Consider the following 14,902-nt stretch of genomic DNA (forward strand, 5'->3'; position numbering starts at 1 on the left):
AATTGGATGTAAATCGCGCAATGCGCGAAAAATATGTACTTTCACGCCCCCAAGTGAGGTGCGCTCCCCAGTTAGAGCACCACCGCCTTAGAATAATCATGGTGAAATATACTAAGAAAAAGTTTAATCAAGCCCCTGCATTAATTCGTTTTTTAGTACCCATTTTATCATTAGTTTTAATAAGTTTCTTTAGACTCTCGCGGTCTGCGCGCCGTAGTTTGCCCACCCCTGCTATAGTGGATTCCGAAGCCTGCGAATCGAGACCGCGTCGACTCTTGATGTCGCCTGAGTACCGCTTGCAGTTGCATCACTGTGTGTCGTGAAAGCGCGATTTACGAAAGCGGGCGTCTATAAATATGCACGTGCAGCCACCGCGAGTAACAGTAAGATATGAGAGGGGACATCTCGGGTGTGTTCTTGAAGTTTGGTATTCACGTCGTTCCGACTATGTATCCGTGATATCCTACCAATCCCATCTTCGTTTTCGCGTGGAGGCACCTAGATGGACCAGACAGAAAGAAAGACGTGAGTTAACTGTTGTCTGCAAGGCATCACGTAGTTACCATATTTACCGAATATTGTTTGGCACGCGTATGGCTGCGTTTAAGATAGCCATTGTTTTTTTGTTAGCTTGTGGGCTGAGTCCGCCGAGTCTCAAGAGTCCTGAAGGTCCATATTATATTATTCAACAGAAGTAGACCTGATTAATTATCAAAATTTCAGTGAGCTAATATGTATGCAGTGAGATGTATATCGGCAAATGACTTCCCAATATTCAATGACAACCTCTGGTGTAAACCCGCGATATATAGTTTTGCGTTATATCTCTAGTGTAGCCATGATGAAATTCTTTAATGACACCGTTTTTATATCTATTCGGGGCGTCATGAATATGAGCGACTCGATAAAGCTGAAATTTGCAGGCGCTACATCCCTCACTCGGATTGAATGTAAACGAATATTATATTCGTGAGATTTCCCTGTTGAGGTAATAAAGCGTCGTTACGGGCATTGTACACGGCAGTAATGCTCGGTGTCAAAGGGGTGCAGAACACGGGATTAATTCGTCAATTGCCGAGTCTTCTCATAACCTTAACCAATGCATTGCGCTGATGCTTTATGACTTATTCAATAGTCTGGCATGCACATTAGAAACCTAGTTAGCAAATCCAGTGTTTTGTCACGAACTCCCAGTGGTAACACTGGGTGCCATTATCTCGAAAATGCAGTTGGCGAATTAGCAGTAACCCTCTATCACACAATGGCTAACTTAGATGAGAATACCAGATGTGTAGGCCTGCTACATCGGAATATTACCGTCATTAGTATCTTGTGATAAGCATCACCGTACAGTGGACATTGAGATTATATAGTTTGATTGGCCGAGTAACCTTATAATACTGTTTTCCAGGAGAGATTAACTTTATCGACTACTATTTCATATTGCGTCAGAAGTGCGTGGATGGAAGTCGATCAACCTCTATGCATGATCTTTTGCAATGTCGGAATATTTATATTTGTTTTGGGGATCGTCTTCGGGGACACATATGCGTTGGTCATCGGAATTTTATTGCTGGGAAGTCTGACACTGACAGCCGGAATACTCGTCATCGAGTGCATCATTGACCGTAGGAGAACTTTAAACGAACAACGGATACTGGCATCAACACGTGGGAATAACACGAGGGTGCGCTCAACAGCATTAACGAATGCATCATCTGGCAGACTACCCACCGCTACTCGATCCACATCTGAGCTGTCGTGTAATCGCACACCACCGCCGCAGTATACAAGCCGAGATGATATACCCCCGCTGTATACAAGCCGAGATGATATACCCCCGCCTACCTACGATGAAGTCACTCAAGGTGACCACTTGGTAATTGTTCTGGATCGATGTCTTGCATGAGTGCAGATGCGGCTTTCTCGTGAATTTTCGTGTCAGAGCGGTGTGTTGTAATTGGGAAAAGCACGAGCAGTTCGGGTTTGACTGCTTCCCAATGCTAGAAAACTGAAGAACCTTGACCTACGATTGTTATGATTTCGAAGCGAACTTTCAATGGTAATTTTGATTTTGGATCGAACAGGCGCTCTTGTGATCGGCGGGCTGTGAGAAACGAGGGTGACGCTGCTGGTGAACCATTCTACATCGTCAGACGTTGGCGCTCTGAAGCTTTGGAATTGGAATTACGGACGATTTTAATTGTCCAATAAATCTCAAAACCGTATGGTGCACGAATGATGCATGAAATGTGTGTTCGCAATTTACACGCAAACTTTTGAATACACAGTGAATTTGTAACTTTTGAATACACAGTGAATTTGTAACTTTTGAATACACAGTGAATTTGTATAACATACTGATATATTCATCAATAATTGGGAGAAGGGACGCGTTTTTTTTACGACAGTTGTGAACTGGTTACCGCTGCTGGTATGCCTTGAACTCAGTTAGAATTGAATCTAGAGAGCAAAGGATCTGTATAATCTAGTACAGTGCTATTCAACCTGTTGTATGCACGCACTTGTGCGTATGAATAAAGTTGCAGAGCGGATGAGAGACATGGCGCGGAGAAGTGCGAATGAGAATCGTAAACAATTGTTACTTTTACTGACGTGGAATAATACAAACAAACCTAATATGAAATTCAAGTCCTCTGGCTCCATAACCTTTGTCGTTGCGACGCAATTGTAAAAACTCGTTTGACTTACGACGCACCACTAATCCTGGCTTTTACAGTAACTTAGTCTAGCACTATATTTGTTACTTAATTAAATGTCCGCTTCAAAAGCGGGTGTAGTGGCAGACATACAGTGCATCAGCCCTTCTGAGCATGCGACACGCGGGAGAAATGACGTGAAGGTGACTTGCTGCTTTCTTTCTCTGGCCAATCATAATACTTTCCGTAATAACGGTTCGATTAGCGCAGGGGCGGGCAACTTCTCCAGTCGGCGGGCCGCATTTAGGAAAGTTGAGTACTTGGCGGGCCGGATTGCTGAATCGATACATTATTCGCCCATTTCTCCACATATACAAGGAATAAATCGTATTTAATGAATGTGTTTTAACGACAGCAATGTCACCTCAAAGCCAATTCTCGCCCCTGATGGCGAAGACAATGTGTATTTGAGAATAAAATTGTCATACAGGCGCCGCCATGTCTGCTTTTATCTGATCAATCAACACACGGTGCAATCTCTAATTTAGCTTTCAAGGCGTTCGATCAGTCCGGTAACCCAAATTTACCTAGATATCAATTCATTAGGGTTGAGTAGGTGACGGGATAGCGTCGTTGTTCAACTGTGTGGCCTAATTAATCTCGATATTGAATTCATGCGGCCCGCGTCCTCTAAGAAATTTGAAAGGTGGCCTGCGACCCGTTTTGAGTTGGCGACCCCTGGCATATGCGGTGCAAAAAGCCTAGCAGTGTGCCGTGCTACAAGTCGGCGGTTACGGAATCAAAAATAAGAAATATCAGCCTGGTGTAAATGACCATTGTAGTCGACAAAAATCATCATTACCACTGGCGACATTAGGGCTGAGTGCATCGTAAATGCCGATAATGCAAGTCTTCTCGCTTCGACGAACTTCCGCGTAAGCTCCACTCTCGTAATGCTGCTCATACACGTATATAATAACATACAGTCACTAAAATTTGACGTAGTAAGCAAGTAGTGGGGAGTCTCGGCAGACTGGGTCCGCGGGCCACATTATCATGCAAGACGGAAAACTGTCCGTGAGCCGGACAAAATCCCTTCGCGGGCCGGATCCGGCTCGCGGGCCGTATGTTGCCCGCCCCTGGATTAGCACGAGACACCAAGATAGTAGGCCGAGTATACCATCACTACAAACTCACTTTTGCTGCAAGTTACTGTAACGCAAATTCGCCTTATTTAAAGGTTCTTAAAGTATGGGTCGCAAAGGGTATAATTTTGCGTCGCTACAGCACCAAAGTGGTCTGGTAAAATTTGTGGGATTTCTTCGCGCTTCGCGCGATTAGATATGGATTGTTTTTACATATCCAAGGTCACTGTGTATAAGCGTATCATAAGGTATAGATCTCTAATGTGCTTACTCTCCTTAATAATTTTGGACCTTATTTCCAAAGTCATATGGCAATAGTATTAAAACAGACATGAGGATTTTCACCCCTTCGATGAACTAAAGCCTCCGAAGCCTTTGTGTCATCTTCTTAAAAAAGATATCGGCCAGCAAGCATTTTTTCCTACATTCCGGGGTAGAAAGTGCCTGTTCTTAATAAGTAACTTGCCGAGAATGGGGAATGAACGTTCAACAGCAGCAATTGTTGGCTGGCAACACTGAAGTTGCGCGTACACTTCTGTTGACACACAAGCAGGTTGCGTCTTTCAGACTATGTTGCCTACATCAGTGTTCTATTGAAGTTTCTGCAAGGGCCTGTTAAAGACCAATAACCCGATAATGATTGTTCGGTCTCCTTTGAACGAAATGCGACTTTGCTATTTGCTATAACCTCCATGATACTGCCAAGCGCCGAAATTTAACAGAGTTTGTGCAAAATTATCTGCAGTTTGTACATAATATTTGCCCAAAAGAAGTTGTAGGCTACTTTTCATCAGCTGCACAATTGTAACGCACGCCCAAGTATACCATAAACCCTATATTGGAACAACATACAAAAAGGCACGTTCCACACTTCTTATTAAATTAGATATTTTATATCTTTCATTAATGGACAAGCGTCCAACTTCATACATTTCGGAAATGAGATATAAAATTATAATACATCTAGCGGACCGGCAGGAGGAGGACACTTCCCACGGTCCGACACCGGTCCGCGGACCGGTGGTTGAGAACCACTGCTCTACATCACAATTATTATAAAGGGTCATCAGTAAGGGTATCATTCTTCCTTTCCATAGTATTCAAGTAGATTTTATCCACTTACTCAAGTAGATTTGGTTCCATACTACTTTTACGTCAACAAATTTTTAGCCACGGTCACTCGAAATCCTCCCTCAGGAGACGATATCACCCACTTTGAGAACCAATAGTCTAATTCAATGACAACGTCGTAATGCGTGTGCGTTGCCCCGTCGAGCAATTATCGGAGGTTTGAGCAAGCTGAAAAGCATCCAATTGCATTCGAACGACTGTGTTTATCCTAAGATTACCATACGTCCTCTTTTTTGATGATTTGTCCTCATTTTTGAAAATTGTCGTTAAATGTATGCTAAAAATATCTTAGTCAACCATCGAGAAATTGATGCAAAGTAAGTATTTCGGGTGTCGAGTCGGAAAGATGACTCTTTTCAGTCGAGTATGGTAAGTCTGAAATTTTTAAAAAAGTGTCCTCTTTTCAGATTCCCAAAATATGGTAACCCTAGTATATCCGAGCGTAAAAACTGATATCTTCATATGTCGTACGACTTCCACAGGTACGATTCGTCGAACTTTTTCTCGTAGTTGAATCGGCGATGGTTCGATAACCATGCATCACTCCCAATTACTTTGTCTTCGAGCGGTGCGTGCGTACAAAAACCCGGCCAGTCTCTTTCACTATACCATCAGTGTTTGGAATAGCTGACGAGGCGAATAACTCAAATGATTAACCGTCATCTCTTCAGGCGTAGTGGTATGACCTAAATCACGGTCAAAAAGGAATTATTATTTCATTGCGGTTCGCACGTCTGGCATGCAATAGGAATAGAAGAGATGGTACAAAGGATCCGCTTATAGCCGAGTATAACGCCCAAGTCGGGTCATATATACTGAAGGCTCTCGTTTCACCAATAGGATAGGTGGCAAGCGGCATTTTTGTACCCGTGCCATAGCTTATAAACAGTCTAACCAACAACAGATGAGGCTATTATTATCGTATATCGTATCATTCATATTTATATTTGTGAATATTGGCAACTATATGCGTGTGTACTATGCCAGGGCCGCCCGACCCGTGGCCCACGAGGTAATTTCCGAAATTAGTACTATTATCGAAAAATGGATTGCACAAATTGTGAACTTGCAAGGCCAACACAAAAATTGATTAGTCTGGCCGCAACACTTGAGATGTGATGACTAAAATATCAATTCCGACACATTGGCAGATCCATGAGCAAGTCACATTTTGGTAGATCTTCGTATAATAAAGCAGAATAATTTGCGATCGATTTATCAAAAGTAAAAATTTTCTACACGCTTCGCGCAACATGACGTCACTCGATTTCTTGCTTTTAATATTGTTACCCCTTTGTGAAAATGAAAGAACGCCTAATATGTCAGATTGAGTCTAACTATATTCGCGATTACGAGACAAAGTGTCGTTCAACATATGCGACCTTGCTTTTGCGCTCGCAGAAAGACCGTCGACTATGAAACCTGGGCACAAAATGATTGACGCCTGTTGGTCGAAGCTTTCGATATCGATATGTCCATTGTCCAGGCGCCGAATAGTCCAGTCCTGGCAAACTGAGCCCAGCGATATACAGCAGGCCCGCAATATAATCAGGTGACAATATTATTGACCTATGAACTTCGAAAAATTTTGGCGCTTGGCGCGGCTGGTGACCCGCGCAATAGTACGTCGATCGAATGTGGCCCTTTGACAGAAAAAGTTGGCCATCCTTGCACTATGCTATACGTATGTTTATTAATATAATAATTGGTACGGGCCATGTCGAATCCACCACTGCTGTGTGATGTTTCCGTATCGTAACGGAATTCAGTTATGCATAAAAGCCAGCTTATCCTACGTCAGTGGTTCCCAACCTTTTTCCACCCACGTACCACTTCGAGGTTTTATGCAGTGCTCGCGTATACCACCTACACAATTTACGCACGCCGTATAGGCGGTCAAAAATATTTTCACCATTTATGACGTCATACTCACGTATTTGAGCTATGTGAAGTGTAATAACTAGGGCGATTTTTTACTTAAAAATTGAAGGATTTTGACGTAAAAAAACTTGATTTTGACCAACCCATACAGCGAAGATGATTACTTAATATTAGAATGACACTCGCAGATCTCAATCATCACAATCGTAGTAATTACGGAGAAACCGAAGTTGAATGACGTATTCATTGGAATACAGATTATTCCTTGGTCGATTGTACCGCCGATTGATAGATAGATTTGGGGAACACGAGGAGCACCTTCTATGTTCAAAGAAATTGACTGTAACATTCTTAGTTGAAAATATGCAAAATATCAAGGACAGCAGTTATAGACGGGTACCAGTGTGACATATAAATACGGCAAGCAAAGCAGTTTCGCTGTTCGGTAAACGTTGTAACTGTGTGAGATGTTTGAGACAACTGTTACCTAGTTCTTTTATCAATGGTTGACATCAACACAGTGATATTTTACAAAAAATATGGTGGTGCCATTACGTGGGAACGGATCGAATATGACGCCTATACTGAACCCATTATGGTAGATTCGATTTTATGCTAGTCTCTCCCTCCTAGCTAACTAAAGTAGCAATATACGAAGAAGGGAAATCTTACTGTAATTTTTCGTGCGAAATCCTTGAACTCAGTGCCGCATATCACCTTGCCTGTTCTGGGTTATGGTTACCAATACTTCCATGATTGTTACATTTACATGGTTCGCACCTCCCTCCCCACCTCATCCTACTCAGTGTTCAGTGTTCACCGTTCGCTCACTACTTCACACTGTAGGTGTCGTCCGCTTTCGTAAGCCGACAAACCCAACATCGCTCAATAAAAGCGTCACTGCCGTGCTGTGCGCACGCAACAGAGTGACCTCGCTACCTCTCGACGCTTGCTTGGATTTCTGTTCACCAGTTTTTCATGCAATGAAGAAGAGGATATTGGACATCCTATGATCGGTCTGGCAAGCGGGTTATTCAGGTATATTATTGAGAAACCCGGAGACAGGCTTGTGAACATCAACCCCGAAACAGACTCACTATAAACTACGGACAAGCCGCTATCATTTCGAAACAATTGAGGACATTTTCTTCTCAATCTTCGACACCCATCAGTGGCCACTGCTCTGCGCCCAGCCACTGTCAATAAATATTCTGAGTTGTAAAACCATCAACAATCCCCAACATCTGACCAATCCTTTGCGACTAGGTCTACATCATGATCAGGGATATATATATATAAAAGAAGTAGGACTCGCGAATATAACGCTACACCCTTCGAGGTCCAATATATTTACCGTAATGACAAGCGAAGGTTCGATAAGCTGTTGAAAAAGTGTATAAAAGATCTCCTCAAAATGTCAGCGCTGGCTAGCTATTGATGTCACTGGGTAAGAAGGTGGCGTCATAATATCGGTAGGCATACGTTTGTCAGTGCCGGCTTATTACAAAGGCACCAAAATACGCCGTCACCAGTCTCTCTACGTGAACTAGAATGTAAAGATTGACCTAAGGGGAGATGCGGCGTTAAGATTTTTAACACGTCAATACGATGAATCACCACGGCTACGATACTTATAAGTAGGCCTGGTATGCAAAGTTCGCAGTAATTTTGCTCCGGATGGGTTCAAGTTTAATATGCGGGAGGAGGTCACGAGTAAACAGCTTTTACGTTCAATAGACACTTACGTGACCTTTGACACGAACGAATCAGGTTGCAGTAGGATGTAAACAAAGAACAAGCCCGGGCAAGCTTACTATGAGCTCTTATGGAAAAGGGTTGAAAAATATAGGTTTTTAGCAAAATTACATTGAATTGGGAATAGCTGGCTTTGGTGAATGGTAATAACGTAGAGCTAGTATGTATATGCAGTGTTATAACCTACAATAAGCATGAATGATGGCAAGCACGCATCAGCATGGTATGTCCAAATGAATGAATTTCTGACAACTTTTCGGATGAAGCAACTATTGCTGTATTATCCTTAGTCGTATACTATAGGATTGTTGTAGCGAATAGAGTGTATTAGAGGAATATTGAGTCAGGATATGTGTGGTATCCATTATGTGGCGTTATATGCGTTCTATTTATGGAATCGACATTTGTATATAGTAGTCTACAGTCTGTATCATTATCTAGCAAATTACTGTTACACTGGACACTTGTCTGCATATTCAATGATCATATTAATATGATATATGTTAGGCAACATGATCTGTTCCCGGCTGAAATCGTCATTTTTTGTTCTAGCTCGTGTATTGAATCTATCAGGATAAACACTGTGCTAATAGCCTGCGTAACATGGAGATGGCTACCCAGACCTTTCCTGGTGTGCGCTTTTACCTTTCCCAGAGCCAATGACATGCATGGAAGAATGTAAAATCTGGATAAAGGCATGTGGACTTCCTTGTAGTCATCTGAATTCTCATTTTATTAAGAAAATGACATATCTATTATTGTACCAAAAATATTGAATCGTGACATAATCTAGAATCTAGATCAGTCGTTCCCAACATGGGCGATTTGGCGGTCTAGGGGGGGGCGAAAATGACGAAGGGGGCGACAGGGGGGCGAAAATGGACAAAGGGGGCGAAAATAGCGAAGGGGCGATTCGGGGGGGCGATGACGCGTCAAAACGGCTGACATTTTTTCAATTTTTTTTTTATTTTTAGTCAACCCACGGAAATTTAGTTACAAAAGTGTGTCAAATTAGACATCGAGCCGAAAATTTGACCCTTTTTTTTAGTCAACCTGCCGATGATTACAGGTTTGTATGCCCAATTTTCGGTACACAAAATTTGGGGGGCGATGATCGGTATTGACCTTGAAAAGGGGGCGATAGGTCAAAAAGGTTGGGAACCACTGATCTAGATGAAACAATTCTGTGTTTCAAAATGAGTCCAATCTGAAATGCAGTCACACTTGATGCCACAATCGACTTGGTGTGTCTCGTTTTATTCCACTCCAGTTTTGTTGCTTGATGGTGTGTAATGTATTGAAATTGTTGAAAACAATGTATTCAATAATGAGACGAATAGTTGAAATTGGTAGCGGTGATACGTTGTACGAGTCGGACGAGTACGCCTTGATAGGTGCCTGCACAGCAGTATTGCTCTGTAAAATAAACATATTATATATTTTGTGCAGGCTTGATGGATATCTTTTATGAAGCTGCAGAAAGAGGAAGTCGATGGATAAAACGCAAGAAAATCAAATTTCTGGAAGAAGCATAGAAGCACAAAACAGTAAACTCGTCCAGGAAAATTACAAATTGACGGACAATTATTGCTAGTGAAGTTCAGTTCTCAGAGGAGCATCATAATGTCAAAAGATGCGGAGAAGCTGAAATTTTATGCTAGACTACATTAAATTCTTTCTGAATTGCCCGACTTATCCTACTGACGTCAAATTTATAGTATTGCTGTAAGCATAGTATTTAACCATTGGGTCAGCCATATGTAACTGCTTCATTAAATCGCGATTTGGCCATGTAGATATGTGGTTCTTGAAAATGCACCATTTGCATTCATTCATGATTTCTCAAATCTAGAATGATTATTGACTGTCAATAAATCACATACAACTTTGAAAGGATTGATGGATTGTGGTACACTTACTTTTGTGCAGGAACTATTTACAGGGAGCATTTCAGATCGAAATATTAGTTAAATATGTGGATTCGACAAGAAATGTAAGAAAATGATGGAGTTCAGCTATGGTGAGCCAGGCAATGCTATCATGGCAGAAAAGGGATTCACCATTGAGTCTGAAATCAAGAAATTGAATCTAGATTTAAATATTCCTGCACGTGATTTACACACCGTCAAATGCCTGAGCCAGACTGTTCCACAACAAGAAAGATGGCGAGAGAACGTATTCATATTGAACAGCTGATCGGAAGAATCAAGGAGTATAAAATTTTGTCTGGTGTCATACTATGCAGCATTGTGTATCACAACTAACCAAATATATATGGACTAATTGCATACTCTAATTCAAGATTGAAAATTAAAAATGAATGACGCAACATATTCGGCAATTGTGCAAATTCAGTTCCATTGTCAATATCGTAATGCCTAATAGCATGCTACGGATCGTAATTGCGCGGTGCCATGGTCAGTCTGTACCAACAGTGCATGTCTAGATATTCCAGTGGTGTGTATTATTGAAGCTCATTTAGATGCCCAATTTGTTGAATGAACAATTCTCCAGATGAAAATGTTCTAGGATTATTTGTGTTTGATGGAATGTTATAAAACTGAAGACACCAGATACACCAAAATCTACCTTGAGGCAGGAGTTGATCGGTTGCGAGTACGGTGGAGAGATTGCTTGTCAATCACGATGGAGCTCACTGATGCTGATGCAAATCACAATGTAGTCCTTTTAGCTTCAGGTGCTGGATTGTCTTAATCAATGCATATGCATGAGAGCATATATCAGAACCTAATATGAAAATAAATCATGGTTAAAATATCTATTGAAGGAGTCTCTGAAAAATGTCTTTTTCCTTACTTACCCTGTCTTACAAGTGCAAGACGAATCAATAATGGATTTTCCGAGAACGTGTATTTCCATTGAGTGTGTTATCTCACTTTTCCGCAAGTTGCTATAACATTGGCTGTTCACTAGAATATTGCTTCTAAAAAGAGTGGATTGTCTCCTCAATCTTTATCCCTAAATCGTGTGCATAGCGCTCCATGAAATACTTCGTAGCTTTCTCCGCGGTGTTAGAAGAAGATGCTGTTCCACTCAAATCCATAAATTCGATAGAATCTCCATAGCTTTCAAGTTTCATAATCAATACACAAAAATTGTGATGTGTGGCAGCAGCTATATTTTATAGTATATATATTTCTGAACATGAGATATGCTTGAAAATTTTGCTCGAGACCTGGAGCCTATGAAATCGTCAAAATATGCATTACCACAATCCTATAGTATAGTATACAACAATCGTCGCCTAATCAGAAAAGTTGTCAAAAACCCGTGCATTTGGACACAGCACGCTGGTGCGTACTTGCCACCATTCATGTTCATCCTAGATTAAAAGCTGCAACCACATACTAGCTCTACGCTATTACTATTCATTAAGGCCAGTCATCCCCAATTCAACGTAATCTTGCTTAAAACCTTCATTTTTCAACCTTTTTCCATAAGAGCTCATAGTAAGCTTGCCCGGGCTTGTTCTTTGTTTACATCCTGCTGCAACATGATTGGTTCGTGTCAAAGGTCACGTAAGTGTCTATTATACAGCTATTTTACCACCGCGTCCAGTAAATGAGAACACGTGAATGTCGCAGGAGGTGTCCTGTCTGTCTCAACAGATGTGCTCTCAGATACCCCACTGAGAGACAGTGATCCATGACTTATTATCACAATAGGCCGTTGCCCGACTTGTTTGCAGACGACACTGGGTGTGATTGTCTCGAAGACACAACCGTCGAATTAATAGTATATCCCACAGACTTTCTTTCTTGTGCGACGCAGTTGATTGGGATGGCTTATAGATAGAACACCAATTGCGTACTTGGAATACTGTCGTCATTGATATATTGTGCTAGTGTGATTGATCCGCGTGACTACGAAGCAGCCTGTGAGATTGCGCCTTCTCTGGGGTCGCCGGCAATTTTATTGCCAACTTGAGGCGATGTGTACTGTGAAAGTCATATATATAGGCTATGCCATCTGGATACATCTAATCACCCCAAAAAATTGCTCACTTCGCAGTATGGGCAATTACAGCCAAATGATCCATCATCACTGGGCCGAAAGAAAAAGCAATCAAAGCAGCTACCAGAGTCTATTTTGCCACACATCCTGCCACTCTGACTCTGTAAGACGTGGTTCTCAACCTGGGGGGCGCATCCCCCTTGGGAGGGGGGGCGTGAAAGCATCTGATGGGGGCGCGACGAAGTGGTCAACCGAAAAAACAAATTTTGCGCTCTGCGCGATTTACCTTCAATTCACGCCTGTTTCTATATATAGAGACCGAATTTTATATTTTTTAATTCTCTCATCAACAGTCATATAACCTTCCATGCCATCAAGCAATCTGTTGGGGTTGCTAGCACCCCGGTTGGATTTTGTGATATGACGATAAAAGCGGCGCGAAATTTTTCACTATCATAAAGGGGGGGGGGGGCGTGTCTAAAAAATGGTTGAGAACTATTGCTGTAAGAGGTTGTCGGATGAATCTTTATTGAAGAGATGCATTGGTGGACTGGCCCATAATGAAAATGAGTCATTGAACATGACCATATGGCGAAGGTGTCTGAAAGAAGGGTATTTTGGAACTGCAGCAGTCAAACGGGCTGTGGCGCTGCGTGTGCTCACCTAAAATGTTGGATGTAGTGGTTTTTTGATGTTTTTGATAGCCTAAGCTTACCAGTTGATGCTTCCACAAAAATGCACTGGTTTTAGTGGACAAAAAATGAAACACTGCATGTCAACAGTTTTTCACTGTCATGAAGCTAAAAACTGAAAGAGGTCGAAAGTCTTTGGGCACACCCGACTAGGTACCTGACGGGTATTACCGGTCGATTTGTGTTAGAAATGGTTCACTGTGTGATGCAAATCACCTAATGTGACCACTGTCCATTGATCTCATGAGCAGCGTTCATGTCATTGTTTTTCGAGGTTATTGTGGTTGTACTTTTAAAACGCGTTTTTCTCAAATTGTACTTGTTCTGCACAAAAATTGTGTCTGCTCCGCACCTGCTTATCTGATTACATTGGAATTTTGCAAGAATGATGGTTAGGGTATATATAATAAAATGATGGTGGGTTTTCTCAAACTTTTGTTCTTGGAGATTTTTACAGAGCAAAGAATTTCGTAAAAAATCAAAATTTAGGGGTCGCTGACGAAAATTTCACAACTTTTGTTAGCAAACGTTTTTTTGAAAATCCCACCATTGTTTTGTAGACATATGTCTGTATAATCACTACACCAATATTGGAAGGAATATTTCAAGGGCCTTTTGACTTTTTAGGATTTTTAGCACGGAGGTGAAAATTTTCATAATTTTTCGAGCTGGTGTACCGTTGGGGTATATGCAGAGGTGGTCAAAGTAGTCACTGTCGCTACTCAAGTAGGAGAAGAAGTAACGCCGAAATTTCTACTCAAGTAGAAGTAAGAGTGGCGATTGACAAGTAAATAAGTAGGTATTCCACGCCTATTTTAGCCTAAAAAACTGAAAACTGTGAAGTAGAAGTAGTAGTCTAAAATCAAAACCACTTAATAAGTAGTGCGAGCAGAAGCACTTCGTTACCGACCCCCTCTGGGTATATGCCAGTATTTCAACATAAAGGCCATATTCGAAAAGGACATTTCCTGCCCTTTCCAACAATACGTGGATCATCTGGCTTGCATCTACTGTTCGGAATGCATGACCACAAACGTGAACACCTGTTAAATTCATTTTTAAATAGAAGCTTATTTCTAAATATCCATATAACCGTGTACTATATGTTTTTCAGGTGAGATTCAGCTTATCGACTACTATATCAGATATAAACAAAAGTGAGCAACCGTATTTGACGATTATAGTCTTACAACTATGCCAATGCACGATATTCTGCTCTTTTGAGACATATTTCATTGCCCGAGGGTTTGCAGGAAGGGAACTAGTATGGTTGGTCATGGGATTTCTGTCCCTAGCATTTGACGCGGACGCATTCTGCGGGTACATGCTCTATAGTACTATACCAGTGGTCTGGAACCTATGGCTCTTTTGGGTACAAGATATGACTCTTTGCCAAATATCTATTTTTGTACTGAATTGAACAATATTGCAGCAACCTGATAGTAAGATTTCATCACAGCAAGAATAATTATTCTCGTGACAGTAAATCATGTCTGTGAGAGGTAAAGACTATGCCGTCATCGGGTTTAGGGGATTGGACCCCTCTTTTCAAAATCCTCAAATTTAAGTTACTATCGCGCCGGCGACCAATATCACTCGCGAATTCGATGTACCCGACTCGAAATCTTGGATTGCACGATACGTTGATTGATCAAATAGAACA

General features: G+C 41.5%; 1 protein-coding gene and 1 long non-coding RNA gene across 2 annotated transcripts in view; one reads left to right on the forward strand and one right to left on the reverse strand.

The window, feature by feature from the left end:
* Positions 1 to 14,902, forward strand: part of LOC145452182 (uncharacterized) — a 377,577-nt gene that overhangs the window by 68,851 nt on the left and 293,824 nt on the right. The window lies entirely within an intron of this gene.
* Positions 9,705 to 12,082, reverse strand: LOC145452188 (uncharacterized). The gene is made up of 3 exons (XR_013919230.1): positions 11,394 to 12,082; positions 11,162 to 11,320; positions 9,705 to 9,988 (listed from the first exon to the last, which is right to left on the reverse strand). It is a non-coding gene; the product is annotated as an uncharacterized LOC145452188 (long non-coding RNA).

The sequence above is a fragment of the Botryllus schlosseri genome, chromosome 12 (assembly GCF_051294905.1).
Source record: "Botryllus schlosseri isolate E-star chromosome 12, Bs_hap1, whole genome shotgun sequence".
In the NCBI taxonomy this organism is placed as follows: Eukaryota; Metazoa; Chordata; class Ascidiacea; order Stolidobranchia; family Styelidae; genus Botryllus; species Botryllus schlosseri.